The sequence below is a fragment of the Sinocyclocheilus rhinocerous genome, unplaced genomic scaffold (assembly GCF_001515625.1).
Source record: "Sinocyclocheilus rhinocerous isolate Xijiao unplaced genomic scaffold, SAMN03320098_v1.1 scaffold697, whole genome shotgun sequence".
In the NCBI taxonomy this organism is placed as follows: Eukaryota; Metazoa; Chordata; class Actinopteri; order Cypriniformes; family Cyprinidae; genus Sinocyclocheilus; species Sinocyclocheilus rhinocerous.
In genome coordinates this window covers 823,634-829,368 of record NW_015664033.1, presented here as the reverse complement: position 1 = coordinate 829,368, position 5,735 = coordinate 823,634, and the positions used below count along the sequence as shown (strand labels likewise).

General features: G+C 39.0%; 1 protein-coding gene across 2 annotated transcripts in view; it reads right to left on the bottom strand.

The window, feature by feature from the left end:
• The window catches only part of LOC107729565 (mitogen-activated protein kinase kinase kinase 3), a 30,971-nt gene extending 26,867 nt beyond the window's left edge, over positions 1-4,104 (bottom strand). For both annotated transcript variants that reach the window (XM_016540131.1, XM_016540130.1), the window contains exon 1: positions 3,897-4,104. The gene's annotated coding sequence lies outside the window, so the exon portion shown is untranslated. The remainder of the gene's footprint in view (positions 1-3,896) is intronic.
• Between the last annotated feature and the right edge of the window lie 1,631 nt (positions 4,105-5,735).

Sequence of the window (5,735 nt, the reverse complement as noted above, 5' to 3'; positions counted from 1 at the left end):
GTGAGTGATGCACATATCAGCTCTAGTCTCTAACGTCACTGAATCTGCTGTTAAAAATTAACCATCCATTCATCATATCATCATGCAAAACTAAGAATTAGAATCATTGTAATGTGACGATCAAATAAAAGTGAGGGTGGGTGGCGGGCAGATAATTTGAAGCAGCGGACTCGGATGAAGTTTGAGCTCATCCGCGCATCTCTACACTACACGGACCTGTAGCAAACAATGGAGCGCGCTCTGTTGGACAAACAAAGTAATTACACCATTCAGAAGCATTTAATCTGCGTTATATGTTCTGTAAAAAAAAATTTCATATCAGCGGCATATTCGCCGATACGATATATCTGCGACAGGCTCATATCGGCAAAACGATATATCAGTCGGGCTCTACTATCAACTGTACCTTATCTATGGTATATTTTCAAAATTGCAACACATTGTAATGAGGAAATGTTGCAAAGGCTGAATATACAGAAAAGGCAATAGCTGGGTTTCCATCCATGTATTTGTAAGCAAATTTTGGGGTAGCAAATATAAAATGCTGAGCAGGAATACCAACATGCAAAATACATTTCCAAAATGCTCACAAAAAAGCACACACTCTCGCTTATTCCATAAAACGAGAATAAACTACGATGGAAGCATGTTTACCAAATAAAAGAAATTCAGTGGTTTCACAAGTGGCTACAACTTCCATTTCCATTCATATTTTGCACCAATTTCTCCAGAAGAGACCACTTTGTTTTCTTTAACACGTAGGCTGCATCCAAAATTGCATACCTCTCTACTATATGGATGGCGAAAAACTGTTTGAGAAGTAGGGGAATAAGTAGGTCCGAATTCACATTACTCGGGGAATAAGTAGGTCCGAATTCACATTACTCATAAAAGAGTATGAGATTCTGAAGTGTGCATATGATGGACACTTTACTATCCCATGAGGCCACAGGAGAGGATTTGTGAATGACACTGAAGTGATGCAACGCCTACTTTTTTAGAAGTCACAAAGTATTTACTTATTCCAAATAAGTACCTAATCAAGAGATTATGTGATTTCAGAGTCAGCCATTGAGAAGAAACTTTGCTGTTTTTGCTAATTGTTTTTGCAGTATTGTGATTTTTCTAAACTTGGATGCATGCACAGCAAATGACAGAGCACCATAATATTGCCTTTGGTACCGTATGCTGGCACTTAATAGTTTGATGCAGTTTTTGAATTAGTATTATAAAAGCTGGATATAACAGTTGGGGCAGGGGTCAAAAATATTAAACCTTAAAATGGGTCATGGAGCAAAAAATTCAGTTTTTGAGTCTCTGGCCCTGTCTTGGTCTCATTTTCCGTTTCTCCTGTTCTTAATTACCCTGTGGTAAGTACAGGTGCATCTCAATAAATTAGAATGTCGACCAAAGACTTAAACTACTTCAGTCTGTGTGCACTGAATTTATTTAATACACGAGTTTCACAATTTGAGTTGAATTACTGAAATAAATGAACTTTTCCACGACATTCTAATTTATTGAGATGCACCTGTATGTGTGGAATCTGGAGAGGGGAGAAGGCCGTCCATGGGCCCTGTCAGCTGGACACGCTTTGTTTTGCTTGTATCTTTTTTCCAGTATTTGCCAGAATCTCAACAAATTTCTCTGACCGTTCCTGCTCCCAACCACCTCTCGCCTGATTTTCAACTGTTTAGTCTGTGGCTGGTTTTCCCAGCCGTGATGCTGGCACTGAGGCTGTTGGCTTTTGCTCATGGAGGGGCTTACAGTACAAGAGATTCAGAGGCTTACAGCACAAATCCCCCCTAGGGTTCCCAACGCTCTAGAGTGACTAGACTAAACGGTTCCTGTCAGCTCCGGGGTAGACATGAAAAATTGTTATAGATGGTGGAAAAGACAGCGTTTTATCACTAGGTCATGAACTGGTAAAAAGCCCATGTTACATCATACATAAACAGATCTTACACCATCTGTGTAAGTTGTGGTCCATGCAGTGTTTTCAAGTTAAAGTTAATACAAAAAGACACATTGACACTGGAGAGGTGTGAAGGATTTTCTCAACACAGGAAAAGCACAAAAAGCAGACTGACTCTCAGTTCTGTACCATGCTGGTATTACCTTTATGAATCTACTCTAAACAAAGCTACTCTGGTATCTGAGTCCCTTCTTCATGAGGCACTTTCTAAACTGACTGATTTGGTAGTTAATTTGAGTGTTTTCAATAATCAATTTCTAATTATGAAGTGTTATCTAGTGTTGGGAAATCATAAAATGTAGACCAGTGTTCCTGAAGAAATGTTAACAGATGTGTGTGCAAATGTTTTATTCATGTATAACAGTGATTTCCAACCAGCTTCTGGGGTTTACTTGGCATTGGAAATATTTCAGTTATGTGAATCACTTGTGGTCAACCGATATTGCTTTTTCCATGGTAGACACTAATATCTAGAAAGTAGACTGGCCATGACAATTCAATGCTAATACACACACACACCACTTAGAAGTTTAGGGTCAGTAAGATTTTATTCATTTTGAGGAAATTAATACTCATGATACAAATGGTTTCTCTTTCAAATAATTTTGAATGTCCTATTTATCAAAAACTAACAGAACACATTTGATTTCTGAAGGATCATGTGACATTTATGACTGGATTAATGGCTGCTGAAAATTCAGCTTTGCCATAACAGAAATAAACTACATTTGAAAATATATTAATATAAAAAAACAGTTAAACATTTAATAATATTTCACAATAGTATTACTATTTTTAGTGTATTTTTGATCAAATAAATGCAGCCATGGTGTGTCTTTAAACACTAAAAATCTTACTGACAATAAACTTGTGAATGGTAATGTATAATACAATGCAAATAAGCTGTACACACACAGAACATTTTGAACAACTGTCAGTAGAACAGCTGTCAGGAGCATGGTTTATATATAGAATTAAAAATATATTAATGTTTTTTTTTTTAGTTCTAGTTAGAATAAATGTGGTGTTCAAATTTTTTTTACAATGACATTATGATAGCATCATGTGATGCCATGAACACATTTCAGGATTGTGTCAAAGACGTTTTCATTTAGGCATACTGATGGGGCTGTGGGGTCTATAAGACAAAAAAGGTTGGGAAACACTGACCTATAGCACTCCCTACTGTAAAACACTAACACACATGAACATTGTATATTATCTTCTGTAGAGCTGAATCGCATCTTGCAACATCGATACTGTTATCCAACTGAACTGAATCACCATAAAACCTACTCGAGCTGAATAACAACATTGCTGGCTTCTGTAGAGACTGTTTTTAGATGAATTACTTGTGTCAAAATAGATGAACTTTACATTGTTATCTAACTGAACTGAATAAAAAATATTTCCTGAACTGTTATCTAACAACACTGACCTAACTTCAGCTAAATAATAACACTATTGTGTTTTAGAGCTGCTTTACAGCAAAATCTGAATTGTCTCCATAGCAGACTTTCCATAATTGATTCTGCTATCTTCCTGTTTATTACTGTGAAGCTCCTTTGAAACAATCTGCACTGTATAAAGTGCTATAGAAAAAAAAGGTGACTTATCTTGACTTGATATATGAGCATGAAGACCTCCATTTAGGTCCATGGCAAATAATGGTTGTTGTTTACATGATTTCCAGTACTAGTGAATCATTTAACTGCTATGCAGTTTACATATTTAGTGCACATTTTATGAATGACAAGAGGCGACGGGATACCATGGGCATGTCAGTTTCATCAGTCAAGTCAGTCATACACCCAAAACACAATACCAAAACCTGTTGCTATGCTTAACACACCTTGAAACTTTGCACACATTCAAGCATGTTTATGTAATTACAAACTGAAGCCTAAGTTTAAATACTCACCTGAACTTAACGCAGGTGAAAGAGGGCTCCTCACAGAATCACTTTCTGTCCTGTCTTCAGGAACTCGATGTATATCGTGAAGACAAAAGTAACAGTTAATGTAATGTGACTGTCCACAGATATCCAGGCCGCTGCCATTGCTAAAGAGCTTCCAGGCGAGCGGACCCCTGAGGGTCTCCCATATCACCCATCAAACTTATTCCTCAGACCATTCAAGAGACCTCTTAACACACACACACACACACACACACACGCAAACACGTAATTTCCAGTTTATGCTGAGAAGGGCTCCTCACAGAATCACTTTCTGTCCTGTCTTCAGGAACTCGATGTATATCGTGAAGACAAAAGTAACAATGAATGTAATGTGACTGTACACAGATATCCAGGCCGCTGCCATTGCTAAAGAGCTTCCAGGCGAGCGGACCCCTGAGGGTCTCCCATATCACCCATCAAACTTATTCCTCAGACCATTCAAGAGACCTCTTAACACACACACACATGCAAACACGTAATTTCCAGTTTATGCTGAAAGTAGCAATCTAGTGACTACGAAGATATTGACGTTTCGTCAATATATGTATAGCTTTGTGTAGACAGCATAATGACTATTGCATGGAGAGTTCAAAGTAAATCTGAATAATAAACTTCACGTCCAAAATGTTTAGAATGTATAAAAATCACACAAATGGTGCAGATATAAGCGAGCTGCTTACACAGACTGCATTCGTAATAGCAGACCGGAGGAAAAGAAGGGATTTCCGTAATTTTGATGGCTTCTTTTCCTGCCAGGTTTGCATATTTTCCCTCTCCGTCGATGTCTGGCCAACTCACTGCACAAACCTACAGTTTTCACTTTTCTATCGAAAGGCGAATCGGTAACAGTCCGTCTGTGTCAATGAATCCTGTGCATAACAACTTTGTAAAGCCAAATAAACAAGAAAACGAGCCCTCAGCTCGATGCATAGACAGTCTCCGCATTATTGTGCGGCAAATGATTATGAATGAAGGCATGTGACTGTGAAAGCAGCCTTCATGTATCCACTTTACCGAAGTAAAAGCGAAAAACGTACGAGGATAACTGCACAGGAGTCGCACTGTCGAGGATCTGGACAAAAGAGCGTGCGCCTTGCTTGAACAAATTCCTCTTTCCGTTGATGACGGCTAAACTCAGCGAAAGTTAAAACTCGTAAAAAGTGCGAGAAATGCGCTCCCAGACGGACGCACGAGCGGATGTAGTGATGTTTGGCAGGAGAGGAGCTCTTGAGGCGACATTAGTCCAGGCGTTCTCGTAATGTTGTTGATGATAAGCAGCAGATGCTAGAATGAATCTTTAGCGCAGCGAGTTTCCTGACAGCCAAAAAGCAGTTCGTCACCGGAACCCAAAAGCTCGCTTCCTTCAAAACCAGCCCAAAGTTCGGCATGTTAATGCCCGTGCACGGATGAAATTGCGCTCAGGATTTTTTCATCGTCGTCGGTGAGAAACAATGCATCGCATAGCGTCTATAATTTCCGTGACATGTTCAAGATGACAACTGTGTGGCAAGCACACGGAGTTTGTGTACGCTCGGGGGCGCGCTGTTCCTCTCTTTGGTTCAATCACGCTTGGTGACGTGACGCGCACACATTTTTGACGTAGCAGCCAGAAGTGAGCTGCCATATAGGTGAGATTCCCAGATCCATCTCTGTGTTTAGGGTACTTATTCTATTAGAGATCAAAAATGTACCAACTTGTTTATAATCAGCATTTTCATTAATAGACTTTACCCAACTCGACTCAGACGTCTCCATATTTTCAAAGAGTTTGATTCAAAGGAATTAAAAGACATAAGAATGAGC